This window comes from Nyctibius grandis, chromosome 16 (assembly GCF_013368605.1).
Source record: "Nyctibius grandis isolate bNycGra1 chromosome 16, bNycGra1.pri, whole genome shotgun sequence".
NCBI classification, from domain to species: Eukaryota; Metazoa; Chordata; class Aves; order Nyctibiiformes; family Nyctibiidae; genus Nyctibius; species Nyctibius grandis.
In genome coordinates, this window is record NC_090673.1 from 7489855 (window position 1) to 7508231 (window position 18377).

The 18377-nt window shown below is 46.5% G+C and overlaps 1 protein-coding gene across 8 annotated transcripts in view; it reads left to right on the forward strand.

The window, feature by feature from the left end:
• The window catches only part of EHMT1 (euchromatic histone lysine methyltransferase 1), a 121670-nt gene that overhangs the window by 9756 nt on the left and 93537 nt on the right, over positions 1 to 18377 (forward strand). The window contains exon 1 of one of the 8 annotated variants that reach the window (XM_068413944.1): positions 10563 to 10612. The exons of the other annotated variants lie outside the window; for them this stretch is intronic. The gene's annotated coding sequence lies outside the window, so the exon portion shown is untranslated. Of the gene's footprint in view, positions 1 to 10562; positions 10613 to 18377 lie in introns of those variants that run through there. 8 annotated transcript variants of the gene reach the window in all.

Genomic DNA, 18377 nt, shown 5'->3' on the forward strand with positions numbered 1-18377 from the left:
TATACATTGGATGCCCAGGGATATTCTGAATTCTTCTGTAAATGACAAAAACTCCACGAGTGGAAGTTGGCTTGGAGCTGCCAAGAGCTGCTCCTGATGCAAGTGTGTGCTTTTAAAGAGAACTGTTAAATGGTGACATGCGGCCCCACGGCTCCTGCGTGTTCCCTGATGAGTCAGGTCTCTCAGCTTGCACTGGGGTGGTAATGCTGATGCAGTTGCTGATTGCTGCCAAAGTAAGGAGTCCACACAAGGAGATTAGACAACAGTCCTTTTCCCTGCTGGGTGCTCATTAACATTTTCTTGCTGATGTATTATTAATTAAGCTAATTTTTATTGCCCTGTAAGTATAGAGGGTGCTTTGCAAGCACAGAACATAACTTGCTTCTTTCCCAGAGTTTCTGAAGTGTGTGTTGTGCCATGTGCAAAGTGAGAGCGTTGGAAAAACTGACTCTGCAGTTGAATATTGAAGTAAGGTAAATCTCTGGGTTTTCTTTTTCCCCCTCTTACTCAGCAGATGCCTGGCTTCATGGCTGAGGGGGGCTGGTGAACGTGGAGCTCTATGAGCAGAGAGCTAAGGACCTGCAAATGCCCTGTGTGCAGAATTAGTGCAGACAGATAATAGGACTTAAGTGCAAGGAGAGTTTACAGCATTGACCCTCCATAAGACAGAAGATTACATAGACTAGAGTAGAGTATTACATTAAAAAGAGTCTTGGGACCTGATCCAAAAACACAGAAATTGAGGAGGGATTTGCCATCAGCTCCAGTGCAAGCAGACTGCTTGCAGTGTACACGAGCAACGGGGCGGTCAGCGATCTAAACAAAGTTAAAGAACTGTCCAAGCAAGGCTGGTTGGTGGAGTCTGATTATGAGATTTAGAATTTGTCCCTGCTGAAAAGCCACTGTGCCCAAGATGACTTGGTAGTCTTGTTAAATGCCAATGAATTGAAATTCTGCTAATTGGCCTGGCATAGACATCGTGGTGCTTTGTCTGTGTCCTTGCTGTCAGCAGCCTGCGTGCCTTAAAGGCGCAGCCCTGCGCTGCCGGCACCAGCGTATCTGCAGGGGAAGGGCTGCGTTGTCATCTCTGAATTTGCTATTTCGGATCAGTTTGGGATCTGTGTGTTTGGAAGTCCCTTGAGTCTGCTGAGATCAGGTGTGTGGATCTGTATGGCTTGCTTTCTTGTGAGGTCTGCGAGGTGGCCTCTTCCTCCTGACACATCCCTCGGTCCCTTTTGTGCTGGTAGTTTCCCCGGGGATGCGCAGGGGCTCCTGCTCTTGAGTTGTCCTGGTTGAACACCATGGCTGGGTTCTCCAGCCTCTGCTGCTCTCCAGGCTTTGTCCCTGGGACAGGTTGGTTGATGTGTTGCTCCCTGTGATGCTTTTCCCATCGGTAAAACAGAGATAGTATTTTTACAGTTATAAGGCTTGACTTGGTGTTAGAAGTCTTTAACTGGAAGTGTTGTAGAAGTGCACAATTTGAAACGTTCAGGTTGTCCTCTTTAGGTGAGAGATGGCAAGTTACACAGGTCAAAATGTTTGCTATTTTATATGCTCTGGTTTCTGTGCTCTGGTTTCTGGCTTCATTCCTTGAGATTATGGGTGGACCTAATTAAGTGAAATAGTAAACTTCTTTTAGAAGCACTTTGTAACGTATGAAGTGTTTGTGATCAAAGCCAGTATGACTCCAAATGTCCAGCACCTCTTCTTTGGGCTTCTGATAGCAACATTGGACTCTCTCTTGAAAATGTTATCTGTAATCTTTCTAATTTTCTCCTATTCCATTCTTAAATTAGGCTAATGTATCCTATTCCAGCCTATGCAGTTATTAACAAACCTTTGTAATTATGGCATCTACTGTACGGCCATTCTGTGCCCCTTGCTAGGAAAGATCAACTTTTAAAAAACAGATCCACTTTGATGACCTGTCACTGACTTCTCTAAAGCAAAACATTGTGTAGAAAAGCGTCACTTTGGCAAACTTTCCTGTCTGTTTACTTCCATCTGTTTTTTTGACACGGTTTTCAGAGAGCGTAGGGGTTGCAGCTGGAGGGTCAGGCCTAGTTTCACAGTGCAGGTAAGTGGGGGGAAAGCAGAGAGGGGTCTAAAAGGGCTGGAGCCCCCCCAGCAGCATCCTTTGCCGAGGGCTGTCACGGCCACGCAGCCCATCGCTGGTGCAGGTTCCTCCCTGTCTGGCTGCAGCTGCATCTGACCTTGCAAAAGCACTGGGAAAACTTGGTCGATTCAGCCGTTTTATTTTTTTGAATGAGAAAAAGCCCTTAATATTTTGGCCTGAATTCACAATGCTTGCTTTTATTCTGTGCGTGACCAAGCCATGTGGTTACAGTCTCTTGCTCAGCCCGGGTAGGATCCGCTCCTTCGTGGACTGCCATCGGAAGTTCAAGGCATATCTTAAATCCTGCTTAAACCTCACTCTGCAGTGGATCCGCTTTGTTTGGCTCTGGGCACAAGAGTGGGAAGGAGTGTGTTATATCGAGTACTAGAAGTTAAATTGCATGGAAGGAAAATCAACCAGTATTGTTTTTTCATTGCATTATCAGAGCTTTGTGAAGGTTTGGCCAATGCAGGGTACAGTTTCTGTTAACTGTAAATATCCCTGCGTGTTACATCACCAGAGGAGTAAAGGCAGGAGGAAAAAGGGTTTCCTGCCTCTGCCAGACGTCATTACCAGTTCCCTGGGTTTTCAGCCGCGTGTGTCTCAGCAGATTGCTCTTTCAGCATTGTTGTCCGGGCATTGTTAGACACAGGCCACCTCTGCAAATGAATTTCCAAGAATACAGTCATTTCCCCATTTCTTTCTACAGGAATACTTGAATCAAATTTTTTGTTATGCTCCGCGTGAATTCAGGGCCTGTTTCCCTGAGCTTAGTTTTGGAGCTAATCTTCATGCAGACGCTGCCATTATGTCGGTGATGTGTCTCCTCCCCTTAACTCAGCAGCTGCGCTCTGGCATTAAGCACGTCTGTCTCTCTTGACACAAGAATGCTGTGTCGCGTTGCTGCCTTCTGGGCTGGGCAGCATATGGGAGGAGTAGTTAAAATCTCTCTTTTCTACTAGATCCAGTGCTTATGTGACAGCATCAGCTTCTCCAGGGATGTGGTGCCCAAAATCAGATAAAAACCCTTTCCTGTCCCGACAGCCCCCCATGAATGTGCCAAGTGGTCTACCTGTGGCATAGATTATTTATATGAACACAACTTGATGTGGGAATGAGCCCGTGGTGCCTCTTGTAATGGTACGTTGCAGATCCAAATCAGGCAGAAGAGGAGCGTAGCTCTGTGCTGCTGGGTGCTCTGCTCTGTAATTGCATAACGCAGCTAGACAGGTAGGTTTTGATCTTGCAAACATTTATGCATCTGAGTAATAATTACTAACATGCCATAGTATTCAGTGTTACAGGGAGAGCTGTTCATCAGAATGGCTCGGATGCTGGCTGCGCCTGGGATATGGGGTTGCACATCTAAGCCCTAGATGTGTGGGTAGGTGTTGGGCCATGCCTCCATCTAGGAGTGCTTCCTGGGTAAGGCTGTGCAGGTGTCTTGTACTGGTTGAGTGGGGGTGCAGTTTTGCTGGCAAAACAAGCCCTCCTGAGTGAAGCAAGCTACCACCATGGCATACAGACCTCTTGGCCAGGCGCTCCTGCAGAGGTGTGTTCCTCCCAGCCCTCCTCAGCAGAGCGGAGAAGCCAGGAAGCAGGAGATGGTGGCATGTTTTGGAGAGCAGTTGCAGGTTTTCAGCTGTGAACCATTGGATTTGTAGAAATAACTGTTGACAGGATGATCATGGCAGTTCCTTTGCATGATGAAAGTTATGACTATTAATTAAGACTGTACCGTGAGAGTTCATTTGCATACAGCTCTTAGCACATACAGACTGAATCTCTACGAATCCCAATCAAGAGACAGTTAGAGTTAGAACTTCTGTGTTGGTATGGCTAATTCGTGTGAAGACACAGGGCTTAGCCATGCCGATATAAGCACACTTACGCTGGTGTAAATGTGCCTGTGCTGCACGTCATGTAAGCGTGTTGACCAAAGTCATGTTGGTAGAAGCGTGTTTATGTTGGTATAACTTTGAATACGCTTTGAATTGTCTCAACAGAACTATCATGCTGTAAAGGATGCCTCTATCAGGGATAGCTAAAAAGACACAAAAATTGTGGATGAACAGTAATCAGATCCTTGAATTAATTTACTTTTTTTTACATGATGCCCTTTCAGTGTTTGTCATTCCATGTGCTTGTATTTCTCTGTGTTTGGGGTTTTCTTTTTTTTTTTTTTTTAATGTGTCAAATGGTGAACAAGCTATTTTGGAAACACACAGACGAAAAGCTGGAATGTAGATGCCAGTCGAGGTGAGGCTGGACCACGTCCCACTACTCATTTGCTTTGCACGCCGTATGAAATGTATGTTGTTGAGCGAAAGAGAGGAAGGCTCAGAGTGTGGAGGAGGCAGTGGTTCTCCCGGAACTGTGAGCAGGCACACCGGGAGACATCTGAGCATTGATACCTAGCCACTTCGGAAGGCCACAGTCACACTCTTCTGCCGTCAGGGCCTTTGGATCAAGTTGCAGCAAAACCCTTCAGTTTTCCTGAGGTCTGGATTCTCGCCGTGCGTTACGGCAGGCTTGAGAGCATGGGGCTTGGCCATCTGTTCCCAGGGCAAGGCTGTCTCAGTGCTGTGATCCTCAGCAGTTCCTGTAACTTCTCCACCTTTAAATTTTAATCCAGAGGGTGGATAAATAATGTTCATCCTCTTTGGTGCTTGGTTTGTAACCTGTACAGGTGTTACAAGCCAGAGGTGAGGCCAGCTCAGAGCCAGGCTTTGAGCCTTACTTCCCTGAAGCTGGTACTGCCTTTGCTAGCCATCACACTCATTTTCATAAGCCACCATGAGAATTTTTGTCTTTGTCAGCTTCACTAAACCATTTGCTTAAGCTTTGAAAAATTTTTTTTTCTTTTTTTGGCTTTCATACTTACAGCCAGATGCCTCCAGGAGTTCCTCTCTGATACTTCTGCTTAGGTTGTCTGGGTGGCTTTTAATCCCATGCCAGTAGGGTGTAGATGTCTCTATAGCAAATATGACTACTGCAAGAGCCTTGCTTTTCTTAGCTACCTCTCAGAGCCTTCTGGAAGTAGTTGGCAGACTCAAGGTTGCAAGCCACTGGTGTAGGTGATGGCAAGACCAGGTGCAGAGGGACAGTTTTGCTAAATGAAAAAGCACCCCCTTAAACAGTGTTTGTTTATCTTGAAGACAAATCAGTCAGATTCTTGCAACCAGTGTGGGGCAAAACGAATCCATGTGCGTGTAAAGTATGAGGATCTTCTGAGCTCTTCCAAAGTTCTCCAGTATTGAAACTGGTGCTGCAGACAGTGTGGTGCAGCAAACACAAACCACCATCGATGCATTCTGACAGTGGGTTGCAGTCACACACAAGCCTGCTGTTTGCTATCCTTCCCCTCCCCACACTGCAGTGGGTAATATTTGCAATTAGGCCACTGTGCACACATCTTTGGTGTAGTGTCTCCATGCTGAAGGTGCTAGAAGGGACAAAGGAAAGTCCCTGAATCAGCCTGCTTTGAGGATTGTTTTCTAAAGCATCCATATTCATTGGAACCACGTGAGCCACTCTGATAAGCCCTGAAAGGTGCAGTGAGATCCCATTAAGAGACTAATTTTGAGTACCCTGCTCAGTGAACTTCTGGAATTTAACCTAAATTGAATTTGTCCATTGAGAAGTACTCTAACCATGTCTCCTGCTGCAAAGGCAACTTGCTAGACATGCAAGCAGGGATTTACTTTGCCTTTATGGAAAAGTGTGTCCCCTAATTCCTGCCTCTCTGCACCAAAGTCAGCCGTGAGGTCTCAGGGTGCAATGGCATGTTCGTGCCAGGCATGAAATAATGGATCATGAAGAGGAGCAATGCCTTGGTCAGTCACAGGGCTTCTGATAAGAAGTAGACATGGGGCTGAGCTGCTGTAATTTCTTACTGAGGTAAGGGACTTGCTAAATTATCATTCTTGCCACCAAAAGTATGGGAGATGGCATTTCCCTTCTCTAAGGGAGGTCTCTTGGTCCCATTTTACATTCTTGCTCTCTCCTTGATAACATCCTCGGTGGGGCTGTGGAGCCCTTTTGTTCTCTGCTCTAGTTTCTAGCATTTGTTGCTCTAGCAACACTTTCAGACCCAAAGCAGCGGGATCCTGGTGCTAACACAACGCTACGGTTAGAAGGAAGCAGAGCACAACAGGTGATCCCCAGCTTTTGTACGAAATGGTCACGCCTTGAGACAGGACGGATGAATGGCAGGTTGTGATATCTCATTGTCTTGCCACTGGCATTGTTTTCATCGTAAAAGATGAGAAATAGTCTTGTGTTACTGCTGCATTTATGGTTTGTAATATTGCTGTATTTTCCTTCTGCGGAGTATGACAGCACAGGTTAGACCGAGGCCGTGTACCCATGGAAGCCAGGCCGATAGCAGGCAGCACGGTTGCTCTTTGTGGGGAGGTAAATAACTATTTCAGTGGTCAGCAACTCCAGCAGTTTTGCAGGCTCCTCTTTAGAGCTGTGCTGCCACAGACTGTCCTTACAGCGTGGATGCGCTGACCGGCCGTTCATCTCTGCGTTTGGAGGGGGAGAGAAAAGGGCACCGTATTTTATAGCAGAAAAATGCAGGTACTGTGTGAAAATAATTCTGGTAGGCTGCAAAACTCAGGAGCCCGCTGTTGCTCTGCAGTGCGGTTTGTGGGATCCTGTCAGCTGGTTTGGCATTTTGTGGCTTTACTATAAATGGTGATAGTGATACAGTATTATGTGTTAACACTTTTTTTTTTTCCTGAGTGCTCTTCCATGCTTTGCCTCGATGTTGCAGACTAGACTGACAGTGTAAAAGCCACCTGTAGGTGCTCTGTGGGTAAGAAGAGAAGAAATGCTTTTCGCATTTTGGGCGTACGTTCCCCCAGCTTCCTGCTGTCCCAGCCACTGATGAAACGAAGAACCAAGTGTGCTGTGTCTAGCTAGAGGTGAAAACCTCAGTAGGCTCCTCCACAAGAAGTCTGACCCAACTGGCGAGTACAGTTGAAGTAATTCAGTATCTGCTGCCTTTCACCTGACCTTCTCTCCCAGACTTCTGAAAGGTGTTGAAGACTGAGGACATTTAGACCACGTCCTCAGATGGCTGCGTTTGGTGGCAAAAGGATTGTGAAGAGTGAGTACCAGCCATGGGGTCGATCCTGCTTCCAGTGGGTCACCCCTTTTTGTTTAGATATTGGGCTCAGTATTTTTTTTTTAAAGCTACTGTGATTAGAGATGCTCGATCTGCAAGATTTGGTCATCATTATACAAATACTTTCCTTCCTGGGAGCAGTGGTCATGTCAAACAAAGCAAGAAGCCTGTGTGCTCTGTTCTTTGGGAGCTGCTGGTAGGACGTTGCCTCCTTCTTCTCTTTTATGTACTTGGCATTGTGTAGACCCCTGGTAGCCTGCCTAGATGGGGTCACAGCTACACTGCAGTATGGTGGTGGAGCTCCCTCAAGCTTGATGAATCTGGGACACCTCTGCAGCATGAGCAGAAGGCTTCATGGGCTCCAACGGTCTTGGATTTACTGTGCTTGTGCAGCTTGTTGGTACCTTGTTTACCTCCTTCTGTGCCAGTGGTTAACACCTGATGTGGAGGATACAGCATCCTGTAGGCCACGTACCTTCTCTAGCAGCAGAAGCAGAATTATTTATGAAGTATTACTATTGTTCTGTTCTTTTGGTGCTTTTAGGCTGTTTCCATGACTTATGCAAGAACCCATGGATAAACAGTGAAGGTACCAGAGTTTCTAGGTTCTGCAGTACTAGACAGAAGGTTGCCATTGCACTAGGCTTGCATTGCAGCTGCATGGTCTCCTGCAAATTATATAGGCAACTCTTAGCTCCTTTCATACAAATGAGTCTTTAAAGGGAGTCTGCACTGAGAGCACAAAATGTCTACATGAGTTTCCGGCAAGGCTGATTTTCTTCTCTGTTGCACTATGTTGGCACCACTAGATTTAACAGCATCGCCTCTGGGTCACACGGAGATGCACAAGAGGAGCCTTTGGCTCATGTACTTGAATTGTGTTTAGTCCATGAAAGAGCACAGAAGTGCATTTCCTAGGATGAAATGATTAATTGTGTACCCAGGGTATAGAGGTCACAGCAGGGTTATTAGAAAGGTGCCATCAATTCGCTGTCACGGTGGTGTTAAACACCCTTTTGTTGGTGTTTCTGAGGCTCCTGGTGAACAGTGAGGTGGGTCAAAGTGAGCCAGCCAGGAATGGTGAGTGTTTAAGGCAGGCTGCCCTGCTCTGCTTCTTCCCTACAAGTAACTGTTTGAAGGAGAAGGGTTTTTCTTCCTCCTCTCTCTCTCATCATCTTCATCCAGCTGCAACTCTCATGCTACTCGTGACAAATGAGGAGGGGCAGGTGGATTTCACCACATCACATACTATCTCCTGTTAGGTAAATTAGTAATATGCCACCATACTGTTCTGCAGGAATCCCTCTGTCCTGGCTGCTTTTTCAGCCAGGGTGAAGGCTGGGTGGGTTTTTAAAGGATGACATTTTAAAATTTGAGAACAGCTTTGATTTATTGACCTGCTGCCTCTATGAATCGAGCTGTCTGGGCTGGCATCTGGAGATAAGAGACTGTCGAGTAATTGCTTATTATTGACTGATTGCCAGCTTGGGCTGTTTGCTTGAGGAAGAATCAATAGCAGTCAATCTTCAAAGTTTAAACTCTCAGGGAGTATGACTGGTTTCCAAATTGGGAATGACAGGGCAGGATAACTCCATATCTGATATCCCAGCTTCGTGACTGGGTGTAATCCTGCAGTGGAGGAGGAAGTGCAGGACATCATCTTCCTGCATCGAGGCTTTCACATGTGCTTGCTTTAAAGTCTGGGCTTTTTCTTTGCAGGGATTTTCAGGGACAGATCCCACCCTCACTCCAAACCTTCCACCGAGGAGTTGGAGCAGTCTCAGCACCACCTGAGATCAGTGGGAGGCGAGGGCAGGATGAGCGCAGGCATCATTCATTAAGTCCCCAAAGGATAGAGCAGGGAGGGGTGGATGAACAGCCTGTGCTATGACACATCCAAACCAACCAGTTTGGATGCTTTATAAATAAAACAAAGCGTCTATTTTAATGCATGGTAACAGAGATTTCGTTTCTGTGGGTGATTCTATTTAGGTGACAACAGAACAAAATATCCAGTGTCACCATACGTTTTATCATTCCTTACGGAGACTGTCGCTATGGTGAGCGTTCATTTTAAAAAGCAGACATAGCCCTTCTTTAACACTATCATGACATGTTGCCTTTTTTGTGGATTCACGTGTAGGGCTTACAACATAAAAGGGACTTCATGGCATCAAAGGTTTTTTTTTTTTTTAAAAAAAAATGTTTAGATGTGTGTAATGGCTGGGGTGAAGTCTGGCGACTGGATTTGTGAATCAATCATCTCACACCTTTGGCTGTAGCCCACTCCGGATTTTCCCCAGCGCTGAGGGGTTGCAGTCTGGTCTCTGCGGGTCCTGGACTTGAGCAGGGTTTAAAACTTGAAATAAGAGCCTTTCGTGGGGGAGGGGGAGGCTTGGATCTTGATCAGCTACACAGAGCAATTAAGCAACAGGACATAAAATAGGTAAATGGGAAGGGGAACAGCAGTACCCTGGTAATATGGGAAAATGGAAATGGAAGAATCTATTTCTAAAATATAAATATTTGTCCTTAATTTTGGAGCTTTATTTTCACCAGGAAAGCTCTGATTCAAGGTGCAACATTTGGGGTGAGGGAGAAATACCTCATATAGAACAGTTTAATCCACAGTGGTCTAGGAGAGAATGGACAAGGTTACTTGAACAGCCTTGTTTAGATACTGGATTTGTTGTCTACTAGCAAATCCTCATTTGCATGGGTCCTTAATCTGTGGAGTTAAATGTGTCTCAGGATCTGTTATCTACTGTGCTGCAGAGTTGAGAACTAGATTTTTAAAGCTGTTCCTTTTTATTTGAACGTTCCCCCTCCCCCTCCTGCACCCCAAATTATCTTCATGATTTTTTGTAAAAGCAAAGACGAGCCAACAAGTGATACAAAACAAAAATCTGCCGGTGAGAAGCAGCTATTTTTGACTTCAGATTCGGTGGATGAACTGTCCACCAGCTTGTAGAGAAAAGCCAAGATCAGACATTTAAAACGTGTGTCGCAGGGAAACGACTAGCCCCCCCCCTTCCTGAAAGGGCACATGAACGTGAAATCTTTTAACCTCGTTGGAGGTGGAGGGTTGGGCAGAGATCCTTCCTAGAGCTCTAGGCAGGCATCAGCCCTTATTTTGGGGGCTGTTTAACTTTGCCTGTAGTCCTGAAATGGCATTTCCTCATGTCTGCAGCAGCCCTCATTTCATGAAATGGATGCAACTGCTGAAAAAAGATCTCGCGTGAGCATGCTCACTGGAAGATTAATCCTTTAGAGGGAGTTGGAGAGTTAAGCTACTGTAATTTCTCTGCAGTTGGCTGCAGTAAACAACTGCTCTAAAGACACGAGGAAAAAAATTGACGGAGGTATATGGGATTAATGTACATATCTTTTTGGGTTTCTACTTTAAGGTTGAGGGTTTGATAAAGGTTTTTCTCTAAGAGCTGGGGAAGAGGGATCTGTGTAATGATTTTATGGGTGACCTTCATGTTGTGGTTTCTTTTTTTCCTCCAGGCCAAAGCAATCCTATTTCCGTGCAAGGCCATACTGAGGCACGGGCTGACTTTCTAGAGCAGGGGTAGAGCACCAGGGCGACTTTGTGTTGAGTTAAATGATTATACGAGGTGAGGCCTGCTGCACGTTGAGCTGTGTTGGCAGAAGGGAGCTGAAAACACCTAGTCCTGTTTAGTCGTGATCAGAACCCAGTGGGACTTGATATATCATGCTTGTGTTGGAAGGAAAATGTGTAAAGGGATTAGATTTGATTGCCTACAGAATAATAGTATTTTTTTTATTTTGCTCCCCCTCCTTGCCACGCCTGAGGAGCTGCAAACCTGTGTCAGATGGGGGGGAAAAAAAATGTTTGAGATATTTTGGCTTTGCTTTAACGGATGATCACTTTTTGCATGTTGAGGAGAGAATGCCTTGCCAGCAAGGTAAGTGTTGCAGGCACACGGATTGCGTCAAGGTGAAGCTGAGCTCCTTCCTTCCCCGTCGCTGCTTTGCGGGTGCATCCTGGAGGAAGGAAAACCTCTGTTAGTTCCTAGTGAGTGCACAGCATTTTATCTACTCGCCTTCAGAAAGCGTGGGCGAAGGAGGATGTGATTTGCCACCCTTGAAGCTTTGTATCAGCTTCCTCTGACTACTTAGAGCACAAGCGATGGAGGGCCAACCTGGGGGCTCCAGGGCATCAAGCAGAAATACCTGGGTGGCTTGATTTTTCTCAGGCTGCTTCAGCGCAGTGCTTGAGCTGGGAGAGGCAGTATTCACTAACCACGGCTTGTGTCTTTGCCTCTTAAAAACATCTTACTAATCCTTCTGAATGATGAGGAAATGGAGGTGAACTGTCAGCAAAACTTGCCTGGCTTCGGGGCGGGCGGTGGGGAGGAAGGGCATCGTTCTGAGTGTTATGTACTTAATCTGGAATAAATCGCTCCCCTTGAGCTCGAGTTGTTAGAGATCACTCCTCAGCAAGTCTCCAGGACTGTGTAAGAGTGGAAGAAGGGCACACCCTTCCTCCTTTGAGGAGTGAATAATAATAGATGCAACTGTGCCTGTGCCACTGACAGTTCATGTGTTTGTGTCTGTGACAGTAGTCCTGGTGTTACCCGGTGTTAAATTTATGTCCAAGGGCAGCAGAATCTGTTTGCGATGCTGTGTATTGGAAAAAGGCTTTGTATTTCCTTGGAGTAGTGTGACGAAGGGAGTAATGACTCAATAATTTTGCAAATGTCAGTGGCTCCCACCAGATTTGTCCTGTGGTAGCTGTCAGCTTACACACAGGTGGATGCTACTGCTGTCGGGTGAGTTGCGAAGGGCAGTTCTGGTACAGACTTGGCTGAGCTCCAGATGCTGCGTATTTGAGGAAAGTTTTGTCACCCCAATGTTGAGGTTTTTTGCTTAGTCCCTCCTTTTCCTCTCCTTTCCAGAAGCTCTGGCTAGCACAGATTGTCTGTTCTGGGGATGGTTTTAGGGAACATTGATGGTTGTGTGCGTAGGGGGAATAATTAGCTACCAAATGCAAATAGATTGTTTCTTGCTGTTTCAAAATCATTGTTATTTCTATTGAGGATGCGTTAATTATATCTTTGGTTTGATGGGTGTAAGGAAAATGATAGAGATATAGCAATATCAATCTAGATAGGGAGGGATATTGTTTTTAGAATAGTGTTTTGGAAATCATGAGAACAAAGGCTTGTCTTTTGGAGGACCGTGGTTCTGTCGGGATCCAGCGGTGTTGCATGTTTCTCAGTGGTGGATGAGTGTTTTGTATTTCAGATTTTTATCTTATGCCAGCGATGTATTTGTCACCACAAGAAGAGGTTTTCAGTTCAGAGGAAAATGATCGAATTCTGGTTAAAGTGCATTTGGTTGAAGGACTGGGAAATAGTTTTTTTTGAAGAGCAAAGGTAAAAGTAAGAAAGTTAAAGTAAACCTTAAAATCTATTATCAGGGTGTAACAAAAATGCATCTAAACCTAAAGTGTGTCGATGAGGGGCTGCTTTGCCAGTACAGGACCCAGAGGTCCCGTGGCACCAGGACTGGTCTGTACGCTGGCAGGAGGTGCTGGTCCGTGGCTTTCCCCTGGTGCAGGTCATGGCTGGCTTTCCCTTTTGAAGTGGGTGACTTTAGGGAGCCTGGATCCATCATCTCATTCTTTATTGCAACCTCATGAGGAAAGGGAATCAAATTTATCCCTAAAATGGTTTGGACCAACTTTAAACTTTTTGCTTCAGTCTCCAGTACCAGGGCGGGCATCTCTGGCACCAGAAAGCAGGGGAAAGGCTCAGCACAAGGATGAAGGTGACACTATTTGGCTGGAAGCCAAAGAGTAAAGCCCTCCTTCTCTTCTTGTTTTAGAGAAAAATGGGGGAAATGAGCTATTTTCAGTGGCTGAGGAGAGCCCCTAGCATGGAGCACAGTGCTTCAGCCTTACCAGGCCTTTGGTGGCCTGGGGACTTCGTGCCTCGGGATCGGAGCAGCTTTTGTGAGAGCCTCAGCCCACGAATGCTTCTCTGCCCAGAAGACGTTCAGCTCCTCCCCAACAAGCCCTGGAACTGATAAGTCTGAAAGGAAAAAATAGCTACATCCAAATTTAATTTGTTTGGTTTAAACTTTGCAGGTGTGTTCTTGGGCGCTGCCCGCGGAGCTCTGCAGGTGCCTGCTGGGGTGTTCCCATGGAGCGATCACCTCGCTCCCCGTGCGAGCCCCTCAGCCCTCTGGTACGGCCAGACCGAGTGGAGGTTGGTTCTTCAGCCCGGGCAGCTCCCAGCCCGCTGCAGTGGGTGCAGTTTGGTGCGAGGCAGGCTGTGAACACCACAGCTGAGGGGCCGGGGCCCGTCTGCTTGGGCTGCGCTGGCTGTAGGAGCAGCAGCCTGCAGGGAACGGGGGTGTTGGCGGGGAGGCAACAGCCAGTGCTTGGGCTGGAGTCATCTGGGGAGAGCAGAGGTGTCACCCACCCAAAAACGTTTCCCTGGGTGTTTAACTCGCGTGTCCCAGGAGTCAGCGTGGATGGTACATGCAGGGAATGCCACGCAGGGGACTCCTGGATGCTTTTATTGAGATGGGTAGCTTGGGCTTTTCAGGAGGATTCATTGCCTGAATTTAGAGGTTCTCATCTTTAGGTTTCTGTGAAAAGTTCTGCCCCGATGGCCCGTTTTGTCTCTTTCTCCATCAGCATAACTTCGTTCAGTGAAGGAACTGAAACCTGAATTTGGGACTTGCTCACCTCTTTGGTATTGTAGCAGCCAAGGACTGTATTCAAAACAGAAAGAACAAAATGGAACTGAATCTTACAGGTGTATCTAATGAAACCCTACGCAACCCCAGCGATCACAGGGAGGAGAAAGTTGCTGTGCTGGGTTGCACTGAAGTCCCAGTCTTTAATAATCAAATAATGACCACTTCAAAGCCTGGTGTCTTTGCTTCTCTCCCTTCTAACTGCTTCAGCCGACCTTTAGTCAATTGGCAATGACTTTAAAACCAGACATTATGATATAAGCCTTGTAATTATTTGCTGTGATGAATCCTCTTTCTGCTGTGAAGTTGTGTGGAAGTGTTTTCTGTAACGCACAGCGTTTCTCCACCTTCATGCCTTACCAAGATTCACTTTAGAGGAGGAGTTTTATCTCCTGCCCTCCTGGCCATTTTGAAATCCAGCTTCTGGCTGCATTTCAGCTTCATGACACCCTGAACTGTCTTCTTGCTGCTGCAGCCTTGCTTCGTGCCCTTTCGCAGCGCTCTCCCCCTGCCCCAAGGCCTGGGCTGCCAGGTCTTCTGCACATCCCGGGTGAAGCAGGGAAGGACCTTGTGGCATGTCCCCGGCAAGACCCCATGGGAGCCCAGTGCTCCTGGGAGGCTGGTGGAGCTCTGCTTTGAGAGGGGACCGGAGCAAGCCTGAAAGCAGCAGCTGGCAAAGGGGGACTCCCTACCCCCCTTCTCCCTGAGGATTAATAAGTGAAGTTAAGGGCACAGGGGAAGGAGCTGCATTTTTTTAACCTGGCTGTGAAATTAGTAGAATAGCTACATTCCCGTGGTGGCTGAGGCTTAATGAATTGATCAGCGTGGAGGGACATACGTTTGGGCTTCTGAGTGTTAGAGAAGCAATACAATGTGGTACGCTATGCTTGGGAAAATATGGTCTGTGGTGAAAGGGAAGATGGAAGAAAAAACCTGCTGTAAAGACCTGCATCCACTTGCAGGGGAGAGATGGAATTAAACAAGAGAGCAGAACTGCAGGAGCCAGGGCTGTGAGCATGGCAGTCGGAGGGGGAGAGGACTGGGAGGGAGGGATGGATGGATGGGGCTGTGCTGGAGGAGGCTGGTTTTGAAGGTGGTGGTGAAGTGACTTGGTGACTCCTAAAAGAAAAAAAAAAAAAATTAAAAAAAAGAAAAGAAGAGGAAATGAACTGCAGGTGATTCTTCAAGCGCCATCTAGTCTGTGACCTACTTGCTGCCACAGCGACATGCAGCTAGAGAAGCAAACAGAAGAAATGGCTGTTCCCTGTGGGAAGGGCCGGGGTGCCCGTACGTGCAGGAGCTCTTTCTAGTGGTGCTTTCTGCAGCTGCTGTGATGGTGGCTGCGCCCGAGCACCTGGAGTTTGTAGAGCTGGAGAAAGCAAAGGGAGAAGCTTTGAGCCATGCACTTCCCTCTGGTGTCACAGCGGTGGAGGGAGACAGTGCTGGATCCTGGAACCAGGCTCAGATTTATGAGCTGGCTTAAACACGTGGGCTCCTTGATGCACGAGCGAGCTCCTTCCCGGAGAGGGGTGCGGGGCACTACGTCACTGGCCTGGCTGGGGACACGGCTCACCAGGGCACGATATGAACAGTAGAAATTATTCATCCCTAACCTCCTTAATAATCCACTGCAAACTAAAAGCCTGCTTTCTCCTGCTTCTGCTCCTTCAGGAGCCCCCACTAACCTGATCATTCTTAATCTCATCTTATTTTCCAGATCATCAATTTGATTTCTCAGTACTTTTACAGTCCTTAGTGTTCCCGGGAATCTGTGCCTCCATCAATTATCTCTTTCTTTTCCGAGGCTGTAGCAACCTTGAACCACAGTTTCCATACTATTTTTATAACTCACGCTGCTTGTTAGAGGAGTCCTTCAGAAATAACTGTACAGTTCCTACCAAGGTATCCCAAAATTTTCTCAGTAAATAATAACTTCATCTCTTGCTAATATGAACTTGAGGGCTCTTCTTTTCTTTTTGTTCACATCTCCCACTGAGGTTTGGGAGTTAAATGCCTTATCTTTAACTTAATTCATATATGTAGGTATACACATATGTCACGGTGTATCAGATGCTCCTTTAGCCACATTAATCATGATGCTGAGCTATAGCCTGGTGTCAAATAGTGGCATTGATTAGACAGTCGCTCTTCTCCTTTGCATTCATCAGCAAGCATTAGCATGTAACCTTCCTTTGCTTGATTTTGGAAATGGTTCCAGTATCTTCTACAGTGCTCGAAATCCGGATAAATTAATTAATCTCAACAGACTCAATGTGGATTTACTGGGGGCAGAGCATTGGATGGGGAGGGGACCCTAAAAAGCAGGGATCAGTGCCTGGTGCTGTGGCTGCTCTTACTCCCATGACACCTTTCCCAGGGCTGCATCTAACCTGAGGCTGCTTCAGATTTACCTCTGTACAAAATGAGATTGGGAAGTAGCTTTTGTATCTTTTTTTGGGGTGATCTAAGTTGCTATATTGAATTAATTAAACAAGTGGCTCTAAGAGTGTCTGAAATGACAGCCTTGCTCCTGTTGATGGCATATAGGGAGTTATTTGTGAGTTAGCAGTCCAAGGTTATTTAACTCCAGAACTTCTGCACTTGCCTTGCAAACTCCATCCAAGAAAATCTTTCTTTGGAAAGAAAAAGGAAGAAAAGTCCTCTGTTTTTCATAAGTTGTGAATTGTGCTCTTGTCTAAGCTGCTTATTTTATTTATTCCAATAATCCTCTCTTCCAGAATAAAGGAAAATTAATTGTCTTCCTATTTCAATAATGATTTGCCCTTCAGACAGTTGCCAGGCAAAGTGCTTAAAACCTGAAATGAAAAGATGGTGAAGGTTTAAAATCATTCAGCTACTGTAGGAACATGTTTGTATTTTAATAGGGTGGTATTGAAGTAGTCCTGGAACGTGCTATTTGCTCTGTGTTCTGTAGGATTATGAGGGGCTTTTTTTGCTTCTGCACATGAAAATGGGGTCAAGCCTGCTGTGGTAGATAGTGCAAGTCTTACTTAGGATTTTGCTAGCAATATGGACTGCCTGCAACTGAAGCCCTAAAATTATCTGGCGTTAATGTGGAGCGTTGTCCTTGGGCTTCCTTGTGTTTGTTTGCTGGGAAAGTGGCTTTGCTGCATTTCAGTGCCTGGAGATGGGCAAGGACTTACTTCCTTACAGTGTTGGGGCAAGATTTTCCCTGCAAGAGCTTCTCACTGACACCTACCTGGCTCTTGGTTATTTTTAACTTCGTCTGGCTGAAAAAAAAAAGTTACCCGATTAATTTGGGAAGATGCTGGGATGCTTCCTTAAAAGGCTCAAAAGTGGTGTAATATTCAGTGATGAATCTCAGAGCTAAATTAGAGCTTTTGTGGGTGCGTTGGTTGAGGAAGGGAGTTTCATATTTTATCAGCTAACACATTTGTTTTTTATACCAGGCTTACGTGTTCAGGGCTCCTGACTAGCCGGGCACGCTGGCGAAGCCGGTGTGGCAGCCGTGGCACAGCTCCAGATCTAGACCAGCGTCAGGGGAGGGGTGAATCTGCCTTCCACTTTGCTTTCCAGTTTTATTCCAACAAACTTTGAGAAATACATAAAAACTTGGAGCTGGGGATGGCTGTGCTTCCCGTGGGGGATTACACTGAGGGCAGGCAAAGAGAAAAAGCCCAATGTGTTAAAAACAAGTCTCTTGCGTAACCAAAAGGGATTGTTGCCCGGTCATTCACGTCCCAGTAAGTGTTGCAGATCCAGGTGTGGGCTTACAGGCGTAGGGACAGCGGAGGTGGAGCTCATCTCCACTGTATTCAGGGAAAAGGTGCTGGCACCAGACCTGGATGTGGCCCTGGCTCTTTCCTCATCTCGCAGCATGACTGGAGGCATTGGGGACGGTTTCAGTGCTGTGTTTCAACACCAGAAACCACATGGCAATAAATTCCTCATATCTGTCGTATGTTTCCCTCTCCCCTTATGGGAAATTGCACCAAAGGAGCAGAGCGTAATCCAACACGGAAGAGAGGAGGGTAGGAGTTAATTCATTTTCATCATCTTTCTGTAGCACTTAGTCCAGCTAATAGTAATTTGTCTTACTTGGCTGCTGCAGTAATCCCATAAGGGACTCACTGGGAGAAGGCTCGGCACAAAGGACCCACAGCCCCCCGGGTATTTCCATTAGCTGAAGCGCACATGGGATCATCTGTTGCATTTACAGCCAGAGTTTTGTGCTGCCATCTCAAGCAGAAGAACAATGGAGATATCTCAATACCACCCAACTCCAGGAGACTGCTGTACCCAGGTGAGAGAGCGGTTCATTGCCCAAATGTCCCTTAGTGCAGGGGAGGGAGGGAGACTCTCTCCTGGTTAGAGTGAGCTTAGGGAACATAAACCCAGGTGTGTGACTGT